At 37.6% G+C, this 25,147-nt stretch overlaps 1 protein-coding gene across 11 annotated transcripts in view; it reads left to right on the forward strand.

The window, feature by feature from the left end:
• Nucleotides 1-25,147, forward strand: part of Mbnl1 (muscleblind like splicing regulator 1) — a 148,330-nt gene that overhangs the window by 69,913 nt on the left and 53,270 nt on the right. The gene's annotated exons all lie outside the window — the stretch shown is intronic.

Consider the following 25,147-nt stretch of genomic DNA (forward strand, 5'->3'; position numbering starts at 1 on the left):
GTGTGTGTGTGTGTGTGTGTGTGTGTGTGTGTGTGTGTGTGTGTGTGATTCATAATACAACCTGTTGACATTGTTTAGTGTTGCTCATACATGTTTAGAGCTGACCTCTTAGGTCCTTTTCTCTGGAAAAGACTGAGTTTCACCTCTTTAGTAACTTAATTCCCTGTAGATCTTCTGGGATTGAAGCCTATAAGATTTTCTTCATTCACATTGCCATGTGAATCTGGTGGTATCATTTCTTAGATATCATTTAGTAAGAAAAGTGAGTGTCAGGTGGGAAAGCAGCACTGAGGAGAAAACTGATAAAGAGTAATGGAATCTAAGTGACCTAAGTGACCTTACTTAAGTGACCCCAGTAGCAGTTTCCAAAACAAGTCCTTAAGTTCTAATGAACAAGACAGGTTATTATATCAGACATTTTTGGCCTTGCTAAGAACATTACAGTATAACAAAACAGTGCAGAGCCCAGAAGCAGAGAGGACTGAAGCACATGTTTCACTGTAGAAAGAAGAACCCTCCACTAAAACAGAAAATAGATAAGACTAAATTGTACAAAGCAGATAATTGCTGAATAGTATTTCTAGTAGCCACAACAAACAAACAAAAACAAAAACTGGATTGTCACTGTCTTCAGTCTGCACTCAGGTAAGCACAGACTTTCACTAGAAACCATGCTGCCTTATGGCAGGAGATAAAACTGAAGGTTGGGTTTGCCTTAATGATTGTCATTTTTTTTTCTGCAACTTAAAAACTTGTTCATGTTTCGTTAGAATGTAGTTAAGAGCTTGTTCATGTTTCATTACAATGTAGTTTCACAGCTGAGCTATATGTCTTACATCGTAATAGTTTCTCCTTACAAATTATTATATTTCTGGATTCTATTTCAAGCTTCAGCATCACTCTGAGCTTTTGCTTCATTTCTATTGATAACATACTGGTTTTCTTGAACAAAAATTAAGTTTTTAGACTGTACTGTTTTCATTTTTTGATTCAACATTATATTTAAAGTAAAAAGTATTGCTATTAAAATTTATAAATTGTGTAAAGCTATAGATATTTTTTTTAATTTTAGAATTTGATTTTATTCTTCCTGTAAAATTCTTGGCTCTATTTCTCTTTAAAGTAGTAAAGAAGGAAAGTTAGAATGAGAAGACAACATTTAGTATGAGTAAAATAAAGCTAATGACTGTATTCACATATTCATTCATGTGCGTCTGTTGTTACTGGTCATACTCACTTAAAATGCTGGTAGATTTTGACTGTTGTGCTGTTGCACAAATCTAGTTCCTTTCAGATGCTCCCCAGAGAGCGTAAGAACAGAGGTCTCTCTCCTAGCCGGGAAAGTGAAACACTTTATAAAGTTATAGTCATTTTTGCCCTGGCTTACCTCTCTTAGTCCTTCAACCACTCTCTTAACTGTTCTCCTGCCTCCCCAGAGTGTTAAAAGATGCTTCTCATACATGCCTGCTTCCCACATTCTGTTTTATCTCTTCATAAAACCGTTTCTGAATGAGGACCCACAGCACAGCGAGCTCCTCGGAGATCCTCTGTGCCCAGACTCTAAGGGATGTTTCCACAGCAAGTGCTCATCTGAGATGCGTGTAAGACTGATGCTTCATCGTGCTGGAATGTCCTTATTCTGGAACAGCTGCTTGGTTTTTGACAGTAAAATATGTTTTATTCTTATTTATTTGAACATACATGGGCATAATATTTTGGGCTATGTCATGTGTTATTAAGTCTGTGTAAATCGGCTTTATGAGTGATAACTTACAAAAGTGTAGAAGTAATCCCTGCAGTTAAGCACAGACTTCAACTATGAGTGTCAGATACAAATCTTCCCTATGAGAATGTAAGAATCAGCGAGCTGTAATCAATGAACAGGTCTCATTCTGATATCACTACTTGGCGAAGGAAGGTTTACGTCTTGGAGATGTCAGTAGTGTACTCCTTCACCAGCGGACTCTAAGATCTGAACTTGCGCCACCTTCCCTGATCATGTGATCTTGAGAGTGGCTGTGGCTGTGACAGAGACAGGAGATCACTGGCTTCCATTAATCTCTGCTCAGAAGCAAAGCCCTATTTCTTCTTAGGTTTCTTAACTGGAGTTATATTTTCCCAGCTTAACTCAGCAGAGACTGTGAGAGGATGTCTTTTGCATGCACAGACATCAGGAAAATGCCAAAACTTGACACACACACACTGCATTTTGTTGTCTCCTCCTCCAGTTTTCTTTAAAAGGGTACATGAATGCAAGGGGATGTTATGAAGCAAATGCTGCGTGACCAACTCAAGTGAGATGCATTAATTCTGTAGATATTTATTGAATTCTTGTCATAATGTACCATTTTAAGTGCTACGGTGTCTATAGACCCTGGCTTTTTGGGTTAATAGTAATTTGAAAATTGAAATCTAACAAAACACAGGGCTCATCAGAGCTCTGAAGCCTATCTCATAGCCCTCGCAAATCCCCACAACAGCATTGATCAGTTAGACGGTGGTCCTCACAGTTAGACCTGTGGTTTGTGACCCCTGAAAGACCACCGGAAAACACAGATACTTCCATTACTATTGAGAGTGGTAGCAAAATTACTGTTATGAAGTAGCAACAAAAATAAATTTATGGTAAGGGGCCACCACAGTATAAAGAACTGTATTAAAGAGCCCCAGTGTCAGGAAGGATGAAAACCACTGAGTTAGAGCATGGGGCCGTACTACTTCATAAAGAACAGGAAAAGCTGGGAAGATATTTCTGGCAGTTAAACTTGCTTCCTCAGTTTGAGTGGAAGAGGTCAGTTGGCTGCTGTAGAGAGGGACAGTGGAGGGTGAGAGGTGGAGACACATTTACTGATGAGTGCGCACTAAGGGGCCATTTGAACAAGCTCTCTTGCTTGTCTGTCCTGTGAAGGCTGCAGTGATCAGTGTGTTAAACTTCTCTTCTTACCGCTGTCCTGCAGAGATGGCAGTAATCTGATTTAAGACATTATGTATTTAAGTGTTTGGGTCATAGAGATTAATGACAGCACTACAAAACATTTCCCCAGCTTATTTTGTATTCTGGGTTTCCTTATTCTTTAAAATTATACAGCAAATAACTTTTTTTCCTTTTGATTGAAGCAATGTAGAAACAAGAGAGAGAATGAATAGACAAAAAAGGGCTATGTGTGTATGTGCCTACTCCACTGCCCAAGAGACAAAATAGCATCAGAGCTTGAAGCTGGGATTTTAGAGCCTTGCTTTCTCAGTTTATCAGCCTGAGTGGTCTTGGTGATATCACTGTATAGCTTGACTGCTCTTATGAGGATTTAAAAAAATTACCTCATCGAACACTGAACCATATATTCAGTTTAATTTTGCTTCTTAGTTCAGTCTCACAGTGATGATTTAAGTTGGACATCAATATTTAAGTAGAAATGAATAAAAATTAACACAGTCACTTCTCTTGATACTAGTGAAGTACAGTGAAAAAATGTTTCAAACTGTGGTATATTCCTATGTGTTTTGTTTAATACATAGTAATTTGACATTAAATATCCATTCCTTAAACAACTGATTCCTAGATTGTGTGAGGAGCTGAGGCACCTGCTGGATGATACAGGTTGGCCTGAAAAGCCACTTAGCAAATTTCTCCATTTAGACATAAACTCCTCTCCCAACACACTTGCTTTTCTGTAATTCTGAGACCTAAGTAGTATATTTGTACCTCTGAGAAGGTCAAATTTAAGTGTATACTACCTAAGAAATTACAGATTTTCAAAAAAATTTTTATTAGGATTTTTTATCTTTATTTAATGTACATTGGTGTTTTACCTGCATGTACATCTGTGTGACTTTGTCGTATCATCTGGAACTGGAGTTACAGACAGTTGTGAGCTGCCATGTGAGTGTTAGGAATTGAACCCAGGTCTTCTGGAGTAGCAGCCAATGCCCTTAACAGTTCAGCCCCAGAAATTACAGATTTTATGAAGTAAAATAATGTAGCATTTTTGGACCTTTATCTTTATCATAGAAATAATATTCTTTTTCTTTAACATAATAAAATACAATTATTTTATTCTCTTACTGAAAGAACTATATGCATGTTGATATTCTTACAAATCTCTCCTAATATGAAATCATATATTTTCTATATGATTACCATGCAAATAATCCTACCAGTGGGAGTGTGTTCTGTGGTAGGCAGGAATTCTGAAAGGGAAACTTTGTGTGTGTGTGTGTGTGTGTGTGTGTGTGTGTGTGTGTGTGTGTGTGCTTGCATGATGCCTGTTCAGAGTTCAGAAGTCCAGGATCAAACTGAACGTGTATTCTATGAGCCTCAGTCCACCGTGTTTATTTTTTTAAACAGATCACAGTCCTAAATTACAAATCATGCTGTGCTATCCTTGGCTGGTGGTAGACTGTGATTATAGTGAGCCCAGGACTGGGCCCATTAGGAACTGGAGTAATGGTAGCTATTGTCAGTGATGCTATTAGGGACCAGTTTCTAGAAGTGCTTGATTATAGACAAGTCCATCCCTGCTTATCAATTATAGAATCCTTGATTGGTCATTTCACATCTTGCAGCAGATTTTCTTACCTCTAAAATAAGGTAGCATTTTCCTTAATTACATTCAAGGACAGTTGCGACATATACAGAAAATAAAATAATACTGTGTTCTGTCAACAAACAGTTTTAGCTTCCTCATGTTTTCTTGGTACCACATTCTCAGTCCCAAGAGGTAGTCTTGTTGTGAATAAGAATTTCAGCTAGACACTTGTGTGGGAAGGCATAATTAACATGGTTTCGTGGTGTGATTGAAGTTCTGGGAGTATGTATGTGTAGGGGACTGAGGTGTAGCAGGAGAAAGGTTATGTAGACAAGAGTGCCCAAGAAATGGAGGCTCAGTGGTAGGTCTTTCAGTCTTCTCACCTAGTCTTCCCTTCCTGGAGCTGCTGTTCCCATAGGACTAAAGCTGAAGATTGCCATACAAGGGAGTCAAGTTCTGGACTAAGGAAATCTAAGCTTCAGCGAGATGATAAAAGATGATTACAGCATAGCTACACAGAGTTAGAAATACAGTTAGACATCTGATGTCACTAACTATCCTAGCAGAGAGAGGAGGAAATTTCACATTGAAATGAGAAACATGGGAACTGAGGCATCCATGGAGCAGAAAACACTGAGAAGTGGGCATGGAAGACTAGGGATTCTTATTTAAAGGCCATATTTAAAGAAAAAAGAGGATTTTAAACTTTAGAATTCTGGATTTTATATGTGATAATGTCATCTGGCATGCCATGAAAAGTCAAATGTGAATAAAGCAATCATTAAACTTCAGAAAATTAATGTAAAGAGTTCTAAGTCTTTTAAAAGTTTTTTACTCCTTATTATCATATTTGAACAAATATATTTTATTAAAGGTTGTATTTTGTTAATCATCAAACAATTGTTAATGAAGATAATGATAGTTTGTTAAATCACTGACTTATTAAGTATTATATAACTTAGATTGATGAACTAAAAAAAAAAGGAAAAATGATTAAGGAGATGAAGTAGAGTAAATATTAATATTGATATTTAAATGTCCCATTACTGCAAATGATAAGAGGGTAAGATAAATTTGAAAAACATTTCATTTCACTCACTTTTAAATATGCAACTTCAGTCTGTTTTCTTTTTAACTATGTATTTCCTTCTAAAGGAGAAAATTAGTTGAAATAGCTGTAGGTGTATTTACAACTTTTTATTCATAATGATAAACATTTTTAGATTCTCTTTTGATTACGGATTGGAAAAGAAAGGACAACTATGTCTTTTCTGTCAGAGGAACTGGGTTTTTAAAAACTAATAAATTATAGAAGTGACATTTACTAAAAGCAAACTAATTAATGCATTTGACTAATTTCTTTGGAAAAGAAAACAATTTGACTCATTGGTATTTACTTCACATAAACAATGACTAAAATCACCCTGGAGATTAAAACTTCATACATCCAGACTAATACAATTTACACTTTTACACCTGCTCTGTCATTTGACCTCAACTACATGTATAAGCAAGAAATGTTTTTTGCTTCCATCTTTGCTGACAGTAGCAAAAACTATATATATATATTGACCTAGTCACTTGGGCAGGACAGATTACATTGCAGATATCAAATCATTTGATTTACAAGAGGCATCCAAACACTGATTTCCTTGCCAAAGATTGTTAAACTAAACTCCAATAAATAAATAAATACAATCCAAATTTCTCACATTTTTTGGTCAGATTTTGTCATTAGATTCTTGGTTTGGTTCATGGTTGTTAGGTGGGAACAGATGCAGTGCCGTGTCGATTAACAGTTTTTTCTTGGAGGGCACTGGTTTGTTCAGCCACCCGATTACTGTGCTGCAAATGGTTCACTTTGGCCAAAATGAAGTGACTGGACCTGGAGTTGAGCAGGGATGTGTAGTGAGCTGTGGACCCCTGTGGACTGGCCCTAGTGTACCACTGGAAGGGCTGATATCCCAGGGGAACACTGGTGCGAAAGTGTGACTCAGGATACTTCCAAAGGTGGTGTTGCAGTGGTTCTCAACCTTCCTGATACTCTGACCCTCTAATAGTGTTCCTTATGTTGTAGTGACCCCCAAACATAAAATTATTGTGTGCTACTTTATAACACTAGTTTTTTCTACTGTTATAAATCATCATGTAAATATCTGATATGCAGGACATCTGTGAAAGTGTTGTTTGACCATTAAAGAGTTTATAACCCACAGGTTGAGAACCACTGTATTATTAGATGTGATCCTTTTGTCCTAATGGAAAGTTCCTCGGTGTCCGACCATGATTTGGAAAGCTTGAGGAGAGTCTAGACATTAAGTAAACCATAGCTAGTTTATAGTACCTAACTGCCTTATCTGCAGTTACACCATTTTATGATATAAAGTGAATGTGTCATGGTATGAAAGAATAGGATCTTCCTAGGTCTAGCTCAACAGCCATTCTGCCTCTGTCTCCCAGATCTAATTAGGGATTTCTCTGCTGTGTTTCTCCATGCGGTTCCCAGTATGTTCTATTAATGCTTCATTTCCATATTTATTATTGTAACTACTGGCTATTTTTTCCTATTACTTCCAATCAAAAATTGCCATTTTAGTAGAAAGAACTTCTGTATAGCATTCAAGTAAGTTTACTAATTGTTAACAATTTGCCACATTTTTTAAACTTTTAGTGTGTATGTGTATTGTGTGTAGGTATTAGGAGTCATTTCTATCACTATGTCAGGTGGGTTTGACTGACTGAACTCAAGGTGCTAGTCTTGGCACTGAGTACCCTCCACTTGACTCAGCTCACCAGCCGCATTTTGATAATGTTGTTTTTCGAATCTTTGAAAGAACTGAGTGATACATATTGATTTGTTAGTTACCTTTACCCAGATGCCACTATGTTTGAGTTAGTTATATTTCACAATTTTTGAAGATTTGATTTTGAGTCATTTTTAAACAAATAAATAGAGCTATTATTAACAGGAACTGAAGCTAAGCCGTGAAGTAGACACACTGAACACAAGCTGAGAGTGAGTGTGTGTCTGTGTGTGTGTGTGTGTGTGTGTGTGAGAGAGAGAGAGAGAGAGAGAGAAACTGAGATTTATGCTTCAGTCGTAAGGATAATTACTACCTTGGAATGCAGTTGAAGGAGCATAATGACAATGTATACTTGTCATTTATGCATTCACTGCTTCCTTTTTTCAGTCACCAACCTTTATCATTTACATTGTAACATGTTCTGCGTGTGCAACTAAGAGTCCTTGACTCTTAAGAGCATATTCTGTCCAAAAGCAAAATAAGTATTTATTTATGGGAGACCCTGTATACTATAGAAAGAGAAGCAAGATCTGTTCCTCAGTGTTTCTGGTGGCAATTTGTAGTATGAGGAGGAATGAACTAGGCAGATAAGGAAGGCACGGTTATACTTCAAGCCAAAGAAGCATGAAAACTACATAATATTCTGAGAACCTAGAGCAGCTTTATACAGAGTGGCATTTGCTGGAGAGCTGTCTTCAGAAAAGGAAAAGCTGCTGCAGGGATTTTCGTAATTCGGTGTAAGTGTGTAAAGTAGCCCTGAATGAGCCTTAGGTGATAGTGACATGGGAGCTGGTCTCTATTTCCTTAATCTTACACTCAGAACATCTGTGAAAAGGACGAATCTGGCAGTTTTTAATTCTAGGAGATGAAGCCTGTTTAATAGCAGCTGACTCTGATATTACCTAGTTCTGCTACTTTAACAAATTTTGTCCTTTTCACCCTTTTCTGAGGAGCTATTTGTAGCTGCTGCATGAGGGACAGTCATTCTTCATTGAGAATGTGGCCACTGTTAGGTGTCCAGTGCTCCCGTACATACCCGAGGCCATGCACATAGTGACCACGCTAATTACATGGAACTAGTGGTTGGTGGTTTGTTGTTGTATTCATTTGTTTTTGCTTTTAAAAAAAATAAAGCATGAACTTGGGAAAGACAGGGGTAATGAGAGATTGAGAGCTTATGGAAGGGATTGTTGTGAATAAATGGGGAGAGTATTCTGAAAAAATAAAAGCGACATTTGTTTCACACTTGCAATAAGAGAGCTTAATGAACAGTTTACAGGTACTGCCTTTGAAAAGCAAACCAGGCATTTCTGAAGGATATAGCATTGTCCTGGGGTTTGAGGCTTCTGTGCTGTCAGTGTTGTAGACCTAGTGAGCGTTTGTTGTAGGTCCATCCTTTGCTTTTGTAGAGTGCTTGGCAGCATCCCTGGGTGGCCTCTACCCACAACATGCCAACATGCCGGCAGTAGTTCTCCTCAAACCTCCAACTCTGGCACCAGCTATGTAAAGTGGTCCTCTTGTGGACAAAATTGTCCTTGTTTAAAAAGTAGGCACTGAAGAGTTACAAAACAAGAAGAACGTGGTTTAGCTACTTTCCTGTAGTTCCTGTAATCTTACTGTTTATTAATTTCATTGTGTTGCATTTATTGTTGTGTGTGTGCATATATGTGTTGCTCATGTATGTGTGCTAGTAACTGACATTGTCTATGAACTATTATGAAGTTTTTATAGATTTTAAAGAAGTATCATGCCAGAACACAGTACCTCAGGGATGGACCTGAAATCAAATGCGTGATGTTCTGTAACAGCTCTACAGGTTCACAGGACAGCAGCAGAACCAAGGAAGAATGAGGTTGAGAAACAGTCTTGGGTAGTCAGGTGGATCATACTGGGACCAGACATTTGTTTTAAAATTATATGTTTATTTATAAACTTCGTATTTTTATTTGTCTACATTTTGAAAATTATCAGTAAGATCTGCAAATGGCTTTGAGGGATATGAGTTAAAATTGTTACGCAATTCTCGCACACTGAGAGCCCAATCTTAACTTTAAAATGTTAACTTATTAAATCTATGGATCCATGAGACCTCTTAGATCAGTGGTTCTCAACCTTCCTAATGCTTCGACCCATTAACATAGTTTCTTGTGTTGTGGTGACCCCAACCATAAAATTATTACATTGCTACTTTGTAACTGTAACTTTGCTACTACTTTTTACTTTAGCCCAGTGTTAAGCTATTTTCCATCTTGTCTCTTATCTCTTCTTCCCTCTCCCCTTTTTCCATTTGCCTCATTCTCTGAACCAAACTCAAGGCCTAAGCACATCAAGAAGTACTTTCCAGGCAGTATTCTAACACTGGGTCACCCCTGATCCAGCCATTCCTGATTTAATGATCTCCCAAGGATGACCCACCACGGTTCTTCTGATAAGAAAGTGTCACTATCTGCCCTTTTGTTTCTGAACCAGCTAATAGTAAGATAAATTTATCACACAACTAATGGTCTAGGAAATACAACTTATATAGATACAGTAATCATATTCTATCTAAACCTTTTTCTTAAAATGGAGATGACAGAATTTTTTTTTTTTTTTACTCATAGGATTTCCTTACTCTCCATGAATTCCTTCTTCATTTTATTTGTCCATCTAAGCCAGTGCTTCTCAAACTTTGGGTCATGAACTCTTTGAGGGTCACATGTTGGATATCCTGCCTGTCAGATAATTATACTACAATTCATAACAGTAGCAAAATTACAGTTAAGAAGTAACAATGAAATATTTTATGGTTGGGAATTAATGAAACACGAAAAACTGTATTAAAAAGTCTCAGCATTAGGAAGATTAAGAACTTTTGTGAGGAGTCCAGCCTGCAATGTAGTATTCTGATTTAGCATTACCTAAGTCTTTTATTAGTGTTATTATTGTTATTTTTTAATTAAATTTCATTTTTATATATTAATTACAGTTTATTCATTTTGTATCCTAGCTATAGCTCCCTCCCTCATTCCCTCCCCATTTCACCCTCCCTCCCTCAGCTCCTCCCATGCCCCTCTCCAAGTCCATTGATAAAGGAGGTCCTCCTCCCCTTCCATCTGACCCTAGCTTATCATACCTGATCATGACTGGTTGCACTGTTCTCCTCTGTATGTTGTTATTATTTCGCAAAATTTTGGAATACAATTGACAAGTGTACACAGTGCAGCTCCAATGTGACTTACAATGACGTTGTGTCTTTATTATCGCAGAGATCACTTGCAAGGACACAATAGAGCCTTTGTAATGACTGTTAAATCCCTGCGCTTTTACATGTGGAGTGAAGTGAGGTTAGGAAGGAGACACTCATTACATGCTTGTTAGCAGAAACTTAACTGCAGAACACAAGAAGTGGCGACCAATCTGCCATCTCAGCTGTGGGGGACTTGAGTGTCCTCACCAGCTACGGACACTTTAAAGGACACTTTAAGATTTGAAGATCAAAACCTACACATACTTAAAGTGTTTGATTTGGAAGATTTTTTCCTGCTAGCTTGTTTTCTGAACTCAGCCCTTTGAACCTAAATTTTCACAACACGTTTTTTAAGCTAGCTGCATCGGGTTTTAACAAGAACCTTTGACCTGAGAGGGCGGAGGTTGGGATCAGACGCAGGGACAGGATGCAAAAGAATCCATGAGAACCTATTATTCCAGCAGCTTAAAGAATCCAGATTTCAGTCTTTTGTCCTTCCCTTTGCTGCACATAATAACTTTGGGGCTGTTTGTGACGACCCAGGGCAGGCAGTGCTGGGACATTGCTTCCTGGTATTCTCGGGCCCTCGAAATCGAACCACCTCATGTCCACCTGGTCAGTCACACTGAGCTGACTACAGTCTTTCCTAATTGGCCTTTCCTTGGGGAAACTTCTGATAATTTTTTTAAAGAAAAATACCATCTTATAATTTTTTATCAGCTCCATTTTATCATTTAACGAGTAGAACGCGGTTCCATGATTTAATTCTTCTATTCAGATGTCATTAAAAAACAAAACATGTTTAAATATTTGCTGTTTCTGAGTTGCATCACATCAAGACAAAACAGCTCACATGTTGATATTGTCAATATCTTTGTTCCAAATTGTTTAAGCCTTTTCATTTTCAAAATTTGATACCTCAAATTCCATATATTAGCTGAGCCTTTAAATTGAGTTTATCTTTTCTGAAAAACAGAAGTAGCTGAACATGTATCCATGGTAACTTGGCTCATTTCGCAGTGAAGTTTTCTTGTTTTTGTTCTTTTTTTCCTTTCAAAAAGTATGATTTCTGAAAATGGAAAGGAGAAACTTTTACTTAGTTCCACTTTTCATCTTAACCTGTTTTTGAGCAACTATTATAGCTGTGACATCAGTACAAATGGCATTGTGTCATTTTTACTGGGTATGTCTGTTTAGCATGTTTTGTTTTTATTTCATTACCATTTTAAATTTTTTGCGTTTTAGCATTAAAATACTCAAACTTATGCAGAACATAAACTAGCAGAGTAACTACAACAATACTCAGTATTCAGGAATTTTTCATATCTGTTTATTGGATATTTGAGTTAGTGTTACAACATATTATATATCATGTTGGTTTTTTTTACAAATACTTTGATGAATGTATACATGATTAATATTTCTTCCAAATTTGGAAGTAAAACAATATCATGCATTAACACTTCATCTTTTGAAAGTTTATAATGGCTTAAAATTTTTAATTAATTGTGAAGTCACTTTTTTCAGATTTTTGATCAACATAAATGATAAAGTGTGTGTGTGTGTGTGTGTGTGTGTGTGTGTGTGTGTGTGTGTAAGAGAGAGACAGACAGAGAAAGAGACAGAGAGAGGTATGTGTAAGTAGTATTGGATTCAGAATGGAAACTTTCAAAGGCATAAACAGAACTGTCTGTGTCAGGACAAAACTCTAAAGAGGAAGCAAGACTCCCTTTCCATGGACCTCCAGTTATTGATCAATAAAATGCTATAGTTGCCTCACACTAATACAAATCTTTCATTAACTCCAAGATTCCATGACAATTAATTCTGGGGGGAAAAAAAGTTATTTCAATGATGGCAGTGAAGCTAAGAGGCAGGTGGATCTCTGAGTTCAAGGCCAGCTTGATTTACATAGAGAGTTCCAGGACAGCCAGGGCTACATAGAGAAACCCTATCTCAAAAACCAAACAACAAATAAAGATGCCAAGTAGGCTGTAATCCTAACCATCATAGCCAGAGGCTTTGCTGCCTTTTGAATCCTGAGTTAAGAGTTCCAGCCTTAAGTTTAATTACCATCAGATGTGTCTGATTCTGAGTCAGTGTGTCTGATTTCAGTGGTTTTTAGAGCAGGTACACAGCTTTCCTCACATGTGAGTTTTACAAGTTGACTTTTACACTGCTTAATTTTATTCCTCTTCAACCCATTTTTCTTATTATTTTCCTGTGTGAATCATCTTGCTCAGTTCTTCAGATTATAATGACAAAGATGTTTCCATACTTATATTAAGCTAGTGCCCCGCTTATTTTTAAGTGGTCTCTTGGAGGATGAATAAAGACCTATTTATTCATTGTTATATTTTGGAAATGAATCAATTTGATGCTTTGAAAGGAGCAGCGTACATTTTAACAAATATGGACTGCAGTTTAAATACATAGGCACAATGTAGAGGCAAATAGCACATCCAATTAGTAAGCTGAGCAAGCCTTTGAATGTCATAGACATCTTTTGTTATTATTTGTTCGCTAAGGAAATGAGGGGCATCAGACTGATTGCTTCCTGCTGTCAGTTATTTGGAATGGTGAACAGAGACAGCCACTTCTCTAGATAACCATAGCATTCATCTGCCCAGCTCATTACTAATGCTGTAATAGACCACCATTGGGAAGGAATAATTTGCCAAATGCTAGATTATTTTATGTAGTAAAGAACATAAATTGGTATTGTGTTTGTAACTCAGAGATGGAATTGAAGATGTATTATATATTTACTTAAAATGACCAAAGCTGTAAATTCCAAAGTAAAAGTGCATTAGAGATAGTTTACATTTGGTCTTTTAAGTTATTTGAATAAACATAGGAAAAATGTTGATCTTTGAATAGAGGGAAAGCATAATTCCATTCTGTAAATAAGTTTTTGAAGCTTAAAAAATTAATGTAGAAATCAAGGTACAGTGAATACTGCAATTGATCATACTACACTGTGGACAGCTTTTCGTATTTCTTGGCCACACTGCTTTTAGCCCCCTACTTCATTCTAGTTCAGCAGTAACATGTTGAAGTTCATCCTAAGTGCTGAATCATTTCTGTTGTAAATGTTATAGTATTTGTCTTATACACATAAAGACTTTGTTAAAATGAGCATCTTCTTTATCTGTTGTAATTAAAATTTAATATCCCAAGACCATTTATATACTCAGTTGCTATTTTAAATAACTGGGTAGTGTTGCAAGCTATATTTGTACAGTTCCAGTGAAAGACCTAAATTTCTGAGGGGATTTGAATGGTGAAGGGAATTTTTTTTTAATCTTTCTTTTTTTTTTTTTTCCAATAATGGTCACTGGCAGTGACCCAGTGAAAAGAAAATGCCCAGAGCATCCTCAGCTGAGATACAGCATCCTTCCAGCAGACAGTGTCAGCCTCCAGCATCTCCTAGCAGCAGCACTGCAGTCCCTCCCTAGCACTATTGTAAATCACTGCTGTAGTGTCATCCCGTATCTTCTCTGATAGTCGTGGCACTTTCCTTCTGTGCCAGACAACTTGGAACTGAACTACACTGGAAAAGGGGCCTGCTTTGATCCTCAGGGAGGAGAAATTGATACTTAACTCATGAATAAAATAGGTAAATTTTACCAAATAAGAGAAGTTTTTCAGTGTGGACCTTTGCGTGCAAAAGTAGAAAAGTGGCGTGCGTTGACATGCACGCCCGCCTCCTGTCCACATCTCCCAACTCAGAAGAGAGCTTGGGATGTGAGAGTAAAGACGACTGGCATCCATTGTGATATAAAAAGAAGAGAGTTTCTAAGACATGAGTATTACAAGGTGTTGATGTTCTTACGCCTCTTTAAGAGTACTGTAGTATCATGTCTCCCTCATATAAAGCCCTGATACTAAAACGCTCCTCTTGGCAACCAGCTTATAATGTTTGCACAATGGAGTGTAGACGACTGGAGATGAATTCGCTAAAATTATAATCTGCTGCAGTTGGTAGATTATCACTCAGTCAAGAAATACACTTCTGATTCCTCACTAAATTATGCATATGAGTATTTGCAACATCCTGAGTAATTAACTCATAAAAATAAATAATTATTATAATGGAGATTGAGTGAATTTCCATATATTTTCCACTTCTAAAAAAGTTGTTATCCAGCTGGTTAATAGTATTATATTTCTTAGTAAATAATATTTGCGATACAATTTTAGGCACGTGTATTTTCCGTAGCTTTAGAAAATCTAAACTAAAATAGAAGTTATTTCGTGCAGAAGTCTCCACATGCTTTTATGTTGTGATATATCTGTTTAAACACCATTAAGTTGGTCTATCATGGTGTTCTTCTATATAGAGGGCATACTGCTACTATCACAAATTATCCATGAGGTATAATAGAAAATACTTCATGTTTTTAAATCCTCAAACATTTTAAGTGGCTGGAATTTAAAATTTTTAAATATAAGGTTTTCTTGAGAATGATTACTATCTATTAAAATTTTCAGAGAGATTGTATATGGTATTTGACTCAGATATTTGAGAAAAGTACTTTTACATTTTGTAGTGAACTTGAATTAATTATATTTTATCTCTGTTGTGTTAATCTTTTCCTAATATACTGATGCTATTCTGTATGCATAATTAAGCTCTTGTAAATTAAAATTTTAATTATAAGTGCTGATGTTATTTTTTTTTTATGTATACCTGATAGCCAAATCTGCTTCAGAAGCAAAATGAGATGTTTACTGTGGATTTGACTTGCTGACTCATAGCAGCTGGAACCTATCCAGTTGTGAGATAGACAATCTTGTTTCCTATATTTGATCTAGCTAAAAGCAGAGCCAAACACTGAGGAATATAAAAGAACATTTTGTTGCCTATACTTGTATATTCAGGAATAAAAGCTGTGATAAAGGATCCAAAGACTAACAAGTCATGAGGCCACACCCCTCTCCTGGCAGATGGTCCAGAGTGCTACTCTGTATCTTCTTGGGGAGCTCTGGCTCTTGTGCTTTTGCTGAAGGCCTGCCTGTGACTTACTCCCATCTTTTGTATGTCCCCTCTTTTCTCACTCCCCCCTTCCCTGTTTCTTTAAACTCAAGGTGTGATTCAAAGTAGGATTTGTGGTTAGTGATTCACATGCCTACTTCCTGTTCTTTTAAAATGAAACTAAAGTCCCCTATAGTGGGGGGAGGGAGGTCATGAAGCCTTAGAGGTAAAGCTTTTTCCAAGTCATTGACAGCTCAAAGTAGTGAGAAGCAGTTACTAAGTTCCTTTTTGGTAGGCTGGTATACTGTATGTGTAAAATTGTGCTCTAATGTCATGTTTGTTCTACTGTATTATCCTAGTGTCAGTGCTAATGTGGGCCTTTGAGCAGGGCTAATTAAAACTACCCATTCCTTGCTTTCAGTATGAGCCAGAGAGCCTTGAGTTAGGGAAACAGGAGAGAGCCTGTATTTGTGACCCATGGGTTGGTGACAGAGGCCAGCTAAGCCCTGATATATCCTCATAGTCATAGAGCATTGGCAAATCAGTCTGTTTTCGTTTGAAGCCTGTTTCCCTTCGGGCTTCTGTTACTTGGAGATAGGAATTGTGCCTCTTGAGAACTGTGAAGTCTTCACTGAGCTAATGAGTATACAGCATGTAAAACCATGCTCAGCGAGCACATTATGTGACTGTAAATGTATGTTGTCATTATGTGTCCCAAAACCAAATTGTTAATAAATTGGAAACTTGGGTTGTGGAATACATCTTTGTATTTGGAGATCACATTCATGGCTATGAATCCTTGGCATTTTCTCCATTAGATTAATCTAGCATTGCATACCATAAATGTTTCTGTGATCAGATCTGTTACGTTAATCAGTTGTTGTTTTCATAAAATCTACAGCTGTGAAAGGATGGGCACAAAAACAAAGCATTAAGAATATTTTGTCTGAAGCCGGGCCTGGTGGCACACGCCTTTCATCCTAGCATGCAGGCAGAGGCAGTCAGATCTCTATGAGGCCAGCCTGGTCTACAAAGGGAGTTTAGGACAGCCAAGACTACATAGAAAAACCCTGTGTAGATAGATAGATAGATAGATAGATAGATAGATAGATAGATAGATAGATAAATTGTCTGTGTTTTTCTACCAAAGAGAGATATTGTTGTGTGTGTGTGTGTGTGTGTGTAATGCATGTATAGTATATATAGATACTGTAGTTTATATGTAGTATGTGTAGTGTATATCTTATAATATAATAATGTGATATTTTTCTTATACTTTGGAGCCTAGTCACCGTATTTTTGATAGTTAAATTTATACTTTATTACAACATAATACAAACTTGTCTGCCTTGCTAGTACTAGTCTGAATTTATTTACATGTTCAGTAGTATATACTTACTTGAATTTTATGAGATGACTAGACAGTTAATTGTAAAAACATTTCAAGCGTATTTATGTCATTTTTTTGCTATGAAAGTATTTATTTAAAATCTTCCTCAATTTTTTTAAATAATTCAAATAATGTCAAGAAATCCTTAACATGCTATGGTAAGCCGTTACTAGGAGTTACAATGTGTATGCAGTGGAATAAACAAGCTAACAGTTGTATTTCTAATTATAAAATGCTTATGCTACTTGTTTAACATGCAGTTTGGAAACAATGGAAGCCAAGTAGAAAACCTTGTTATATAAAGTGCAACTGACATTTTGGATTCTGTGGAAGGAAATAGAACAGTGACAGAATGTAAACCGAAGCAGCAATTGCTGTACAGTTAGCTCTCTGCTCCCAATGTATCTACTTCTCAAAAGTTTCAGCTGGGTAGTGGTCATTAATATTGGATAATTACTTTATAGCATATGTCTTGCAATAGAAATTTCCTATGCAAGCATAACAACTTTTCTGAGTGGTTTCAAAAATTAAAGCCATTTTAGCTTTTCTTTCAAACTGTTGCCTTGATTCTAGTTTACATTTTTGGCAAGGTGCAGTTTCCTTTCTTGGAGCCTTTTCAAATTGCTCAGAATTATCTTTATTAAATTTATCAGAACATGGATTTTCTAAATACCATTTACATTTAATAATTGCTGCAAATAGGCACTGAAGAATGCTGTGTGATTGGGAAACCCTGCAGATATTCATTGATGACCAGGGATAAGCCTCTATGGGATTGAAAGGGATCTTGTGCTTTTCCGTCCTTGTTCTTCACTTGAATGCGTGGGATTTATTCACCCACATGGATTATGTCAAGTTCTTTCTTTGGGGTTACCACATTTTTACATGATGTGCTTTAGTTCAAGATTCACACATATTTCTGTGTTGTCTCTTCTTAATTATTTTTGCTCATATGTATTGAACAATTTTTTAAGAATCAACTTACTATTTTTTTTTCTTTTAAAGCACTGGTCAGCCGTAATGTTATAGAGAAAGGTTGGATAAAAAACTATTTATGTGTAAAAATAACATTTTTGTTTGGCTTAGCTTCTAGTAGCAAGCTATTATGATTTCATTTTTGAGACTATACAGTAGCTAAAATCAGGAGTTGAAGACTGGCAATAGAATGAACTGCTTTTGCCTCAGATTAAGTTTGCTGTTTTTTTTGTTTTGTTTTTTGGTTTTTTTTGGAAAATTCTAATGGCAATGTATGCATCTGTTCTAAAACTAGAGTCTTTTAAGAATATTTGTATTATATAAAAGGGAGGCCTAAGTTCCAGCTACCTCTCAAGTTGTGTATAAAAAGCTTGGATTGAGAACAGTGCCTGTCTTTGGAGAATGGGCAATCACCTTTACCTGTGAAGGAGCAGCAGGTCAGAGACTTCTCTACCACGTGGGTGTCCTTGCACTGAACGCTGGAGCTGCAAAGCCCAGCATTTCCTTTCATATGGTGGAGTTCGTGGAAAGTTTTGCTATCTGATGTCAAGTAATTGTTAAATGGCACATTCCTTCAGTTTCTGTTCTTTTGACAATCTAATCTGCTTCAGTGAGGGAGCAGTTTCTTTATTCTAGGGACTTATTAGATATATTTGTTAATTGACTAGGAAACCACTTCCATTAACTAAGTAGTTAGTAGACATTCCCTCTTTTGTACTTACTACAAAGAAAGTATATTTAGAAGTGTTTAGTGAGCAGAAATGTTAACCAAGTCAGCAAACCTAACCATCAAGTCCTGACACTTTCACCCTACTTGGCTGTTAAGTCCTGCTTCCATTTTATCTCTCAGATGTCATATGAATGGTGAGAGAGGAGAGTAAGCTAGTTTTCCATTTGTCTGGTGCAATACACAGACTAAATGTGTTCAAGAATTTATAGAGGGTAAAACAAACAAACACAAAACACAAACAAAACAAAACAAAAACATTTTTTCTCTTTGCCAAAATCCTAATAAGTAAAATCATCCAAAAGGACAAATTGTAGAATATGTGCTTCTTGTTTGATATCAGGTCAGGTAGCATCAGAGGGGGAAAATGGTAGAGAAAGCACATTGTGCTGGGTAGAAAATGAGAGATAAAGTAGAACTTGGACTTCTCTGTTTATCCTCAGTGGCAAAAGCAAGAATAGCACAGAAAGCTTCTGTTGCCACATCAGTGCACTAGCGAGGCCTGTTCCTCTGGCTTTTCCTCATCCGTTAAAGCCAGCTTTTCTCACCTTTTAGCCTTGTGTCCAGTTTCACGTTATCGCTGCTTTGTGCATTCTGGAAAAGAAAAGAGAACTTTCCCTCGAGGGTTACTTCATACTTATAAGGTATATTCACAACTCCTGGTTGCCTCTTTCTAGAGGACTGGTTCTCAGTCAGATGGAGAGGCTGTCTAGATTCACAGCCAACAGGAAGCAAGAGTAATTGTTAAATGGCTTTTGCTTGAGATTAAGTTTGCTGGGGTTTTTTTTTTTTTGGAAAATTCTAATGGCAATGTATACATCTGTTCCAAAACTAGAGTCTTTTAAGAGCTGCTTTGTGGCCACCCTGGACAAAAAGAGGCCTCTAAGCAAGTGTTCCTACAAGGTAGCCCTAGGCTTTTGTTTTGGCACCAGTTTCTGCACTGTGTCCTCTTGTCCCTCCTCAGTTACCCACGCAGACTCCTGTCTCTGAGATTGCTGTCAGCACCTGATTCGGTGCAAACTGCCTTCTTCTTGGGAGTCAGCCCTAGTTTACAGAGTCTTCAAAAGCATCTAAAAGGGGGTCAAATTTAGGCCCACCTGAACCTTGGGATTCTTAGAAATACACCAAGCTCATGGTAAAAACAGAGTTGTGGTTGGAAGGTTTTATGGTTTGCCATCTTCTGCAATGCCATGTGTCATTTTTCTTAGTGAGGCCAGACACAGAAGTTTGCTTCAGAACTGTTAATAAGCACTGTGCAGAGTCATTGTATTCTGAAAATAGGAGAAATCTAGAAAGTTTGTCCACAGAGAATGACTGTTTGATAAGTAGGGGATACATTGTGTTACAGTGGGTCCTCTGAAGGATCTATTGTAGTCAGATCAACAGAGATTTCTTATCTGCACTAGCTGCTGCCGTGGATGTCCTCCCAGTCCCTCCAGCTTGGTCACAAACATCCTGAAGGCACCTCTTTGCTATGTGATGCTGCTCTGAGAGTTGCATGCGCTCCAGGGTCCAGGCATGTGATGAGGAGTTTCAAGCTGTCTGTTGACAATTTACAGTTGTTTTTGAGGTAGCATGGCCTGAATTCCACATGCACCAATGAAATCAAGCTAGTTAGCACACACATCGCTTCAATTGTTGTTCACCACCCAAAGATTGCACCTTGTCTCTGTCTAGCACTTTTCATCATGGTCTGTGTTAGTAAAACAGTAATAAAAATGACAGAGTAGTCCACCATGTCAGATCCCGTGGCTGGTCACAGGCATCTGGTTGCAGCCTGTCCCATGTTAATCCTTTGAGTCAACAGTTAGGAACATTCAGTAATACACTTGAAATATTTTTAACGTGTGGTATTTAGAGTGTTTAGAATGTCAAAGAATCCTTTCTAATGATCTTTCTATTGGGTGGGTCTAAAGATATTTTAAAGGACTGTGTATCTGAAGACTTTTATGAAATGCTTTGGAAGAAAAGGAGCTCAATTTTAGGAAGAAAAAAAACATACCACACACTTCAATAGTATATTAGTCAAATCATCTCCAAGAAATTCACGAGAACAGTATGTTGCTCACTTTTGGTTATTTTTCTGTGATAAGAGAATGTGTTTGATGCTCCCTTTAGGGAGCTACACCTTTTTCTATAATCGTGTCTTTCACATTTTATGTTAAAATATAAATGATCGAAGAGATAGCATACCCTGTTCAGATTTGTCTTAGACTATATTAAATTCAGTTTCTATGGCAACATTTTTTAATTGGCAACTCCTATTCTGCTGGTACTCTCAAACCTATTTTTCTATTTTACATAGAATTGTCAGAAATGTTTCACAGAGTATAAGTTAAACTTAAGAGTGATCTTTGACAGGAAACATGTTCATGGGCCAGGATTTATTTCATTAAATAATTATCTGTACTGTGGTTGCATGGTTGGTTGCTGTGGCAGTTGTGTTTTGAGCTTGACACCTGCCTTGTGTCAAGAAACCAGTGAGCATTGGTATTTTTGTCGACACTTTAGGCGTGCAAATAGGTGACAGCCTTTCTTACCTGAAAAAATAAGTGTTCAAAAAATCCCCGAAATCCATTAAAGCAGCATTTTGGGTGATTGAAACAGTTTATTGATGGATTTTTATTCCTTTTGGTCTTGACTGTAGTAGAATAGGCTAAACTGATTTATCAGAAACACAGTATTTGGTGTTCCTCTCACACATTTTGTCTCTTGAATCAGTGTGGTGCAGAATGTTGAAGCAGGTATTTGGTAAGCTGGATTTGGCTACTGCAGTGTTATAAAAATAGATTAAGTAAACAGACACAGCAGGCCATTGCAGCTTGGATTCTGAATCCTCCTGAGACTTAGTATAACTCTAATAGGCTGTAGTTCTAGAGAGAACTATGAATCTCTAGGGTGATTTCAATATTATATAATGAAGGAGGAGCTGTTTTATAGCAAAGAATCCGGTGCTACATCTTTTAAAATAATTTCAGGGAGATTTGTCTGAGAGCATCAGTTTTTAGACTGTTCCAGTCTATTGTGGACTTCCTTATTTTTTGCCTTTGCTATTTTTATCCCCCTGCAGTGGCAGAGCCCTGCACCACACACAAGGCAGCACAGCAGTTGGTGTTGAGTGTAAAATTGCTATTAGACAAAAGCTAGCAAAGCAGCAAATCCTTGGAAAGAAGGAAAGTGTCTGCAGTAAGGACCGGCAGTATTTAAATCAACGTTGCGGTGTAAAGATTAGAGTACAAGTGCGAAAGGATAAAATGGCTGTGTCCCCCTCAGAAGTTGTGAAGGTGTTTAGTAGAGAACCAGAGTATGTGTTGTCACTCACCTTAACTCTCTGCCACTGCAGATGTTCTGGAGACGTGTCCCTTGCTTAAAACTGGCCCATGGCCTTTTTGGATTTGTTCCTGTCATCAGAAGTCATAGAAAGCTTTTCTAGATGGATATTTCAATTTTACTTCATTCAGGTTTCATTATACATTTCTAATCCATATGCTTCCTGAATAATTATGGCTCCCATAGCCTAATAGCCATACATATTTATGAAATAAATAACTTGTATGTGTATAGATACCCACATTTTACCAGTTGATTTGACTTAGGCATTTATTTCCAGTGGTCTGAGAAAATGAGCAGTTGTTATCATTATTAATAAAGGGTTAAGTCATCCTAAAAGACTATTTTGCAGAGAGGTACAGAAAGTGATGGAAATGCGGTGGCCTGTGTTCTGCGGAGTGAACCGCTCTCGGAGCTGCAGGCCCTGCACATGATTTTGTGAACAGAATGATTCACTACTTACTACTAGTGATTAGACTACTTACCACTAGTTTACCTTTCTGGTTTTAAATATTCAAAACAATACCACAGAATCATGACATATAATTGGCTGTGTTGGTGCTAGAGAGGAAATTTAAACCATGATCTCTGAGTTGGCCACACGCAGCTAGTTGGCTGTCAACCTCAGTATGTCTTTGTTCACCATTCAAGTAAATAGTAACCCAGATGAAGTATAGTATTTAGGAATTTTTAGGGGTCTGGGGGCATACTGCATCAGATTATCGAGATTCTTGTCATAACCATGTTATACAAGCAGTGCTTGATAAATTAGTGCGGAAAGCTTAGTGGCTGTAGAGTTTAAATGTTTTGGCTATTTAACCCTCAGCAACCCAGTCTCATGGTTGTGATCAGCAATACGGTCAGCTGCTTTCTGTTTTCTCCAGAAGTTCATGTGCTTAGAGCTGTTCTCTTGGTTTTGCAAGTGTCAGATTTCCTGTTACATCTTTATCCAAGCCAGTCTGATTTAGTGCATTACTGCCTACATAAACTAAAAAGGAAAGAGTAGGGAAGGAGGAGAAGCTGTGTCTCTAACGTGGAAAGGATTACAGCTCCAGACCCAGCAGGCGAGACAGCTGCACTCTGGAACCTCGATTGATGGTGTCATCAGGTACAGGTGAAGCACATCTGGTGGCCTCCAGTTGTGTGACAGGCAGATGAGCTGAATTATTAAATAGCTTTCTTCATCACGCAGTGTTCTAGATGAATCACAAAGGATGAAGGCAAGCAGGCAGTGAGTTTCAAAGTTACTAGAAAAGGAATTGGTATAAAATGTGATAGCATGTTTTTTCTTGTTGCTAACCTAATTTAGTTCCTTTCGTGTTTCCCCACATTTATATGAAACATATTTTTCATATTTTTAGACCTTGAATGTACTCAGTCTCCATACATACCCTATTATTTAAAGATAGGCCAATATTTCTCCCCTGAAAAAACACACTCCAGTGCACATTTGCACACACATAGAAGCACACCTTTAACATGCTCTTTCTCTCTCTCTCTCTCTGTGTGTTTCTGTGTGTGTGTGAGTGTGTAATAGGGAAGTACAGCCAAGCAGCGGTTGGAATCCTTACCACTTCCATTACCAGTTGGAATCCTTCATGCAGGGAGAGTGTCTTAGGGCAGGGCCAAAAGACCTCTTCAGAATAGAACAGAAACCAGCCCTTTGTATAAAGTTCCAGTTGAGGCAGAACAGCACAAGGGTCTCTGAAGTGCTCTGAGTGACACTGGAAAAACCATCTAACAAAGGCAAATAAACCTGCCACATTCCCTTGGTATTCTCCAAGAGCTGGATGTTGAACCAAGGCTTGCCCACAGATTTCCATTTAAATGTCCCCTTGTCACCGTAGCAGGTAGGGTAGATAATGTCCTTATTACCATTTTATTGATGAAGAAATTGAGGACCAGAGGATAAGTGAAAAGCACAGAGACACAGGGTGGAAAGTGCAGGATTCTTTTTTTTTTTTTAATTTATGTGCCTATTTTTTGCTTCCTTGAACCCCTGTATATAGCTTTATCCCCATATCTGTTTTAAGGAATCGTTCCTTGAACATCAAAAATGAGAAATGACAGTCCCATATTTGAAGAACAATGTCTTCATGGCAGTGTATGCTGTATAACTTTCAGATTTGTTCAGTCTTTGAAACTACCATTAAATTTCTGCCTTTCTCCTACATTTCCATTTCTTTTTCCAGCTTCTCATACCAGTAAACATTCCTTCCTTCGACCTTGTCATTTCATTAGAACGCTTGGTCCTTTGGACTGTGGAGTATCATCAAGGGAGCAATAACTTTTCTTCTAGCTCCTCAAGACAAAGAGAGCTGACCGCCTTTGAGGGCTCAGTTATTGGATGTGTGTAGCTCTTGTCTGATATGGTATTGTCTTTGTAGCACACTGATAAGTGTGTACCGGGTATTATTACCACGATAGTTTCCAAGTAAACACCTTGACACACTTCAGGTTCTTACAGAATACATGTGAGAGCCAGAAGAGCTAATTGAAGAGCCCTGCAGCCTAATGGGAGGTGGTGAGAAACAGCAAACAGTTGCCTGAGTATGTTTGCCGCTTCCCATCCCCTCCTCGGAGGCTCACAGCAAAGCACATTTTGAAAATTCAAATTCTGAGGAATCCATTCCAGTTCTATTTTGGTGGGCAAGGCAAATTTAGAGAATTGGTAATGAAGTATTGCCAGTTTCTACTGTCATCTCAATGAATTGCAAACATAAGCTTCTTTTATTGAGCAGGGATTACAAATACAGGGAGAATCATTGGGTCTAATTTTCCTTTTAAAAATGTATCCATTCCTAATGGAGAGAGTTGAAATCTATGCATGGCAGTGGTACCAAAGTGACTTCTCTTTGCTTTTCAGTATCAGGTAAAAGGAAACCTCACCCCCCTAAATCCTGGCACTCATTCCTCTCCACCCTTCCTGATCCCTGTCACATTAGCAAGCCAAGACCAGTGCTGGCCTCCAGGCTTTCTCAGTATCTCAACTACCTGTGGTTCTCAGCAATTCTAATCCCATCACCTACCTTAAACTCCTCTTGCTCTTGGGATTCCCTCCCCCAGCTCCTCCTTTCCATTTAACCCTACTCTTTACACTGATGACTACATCCAGTCTGTTGGCCATGTTCAATCTAATATGTTCTCTTCATTCTCTGGACTCTTCCAGAGGCCTCTGGCTGTGCCCT

Source organism: Psammomys obesus, unplaced genomic scaffold, assembly GCF_907164565.1.
Source record: "Psammomys obesus unplaced genomic scaffold, mPsaObe1.curated_primary_1811, whole genome shotgun sequence".
Taxonomy (NCBI): Eukaryota; Metazoa; Chordata; class Mammalia; order Rodentia; family Muridae; genus Psammomys; species Psammomys obesus.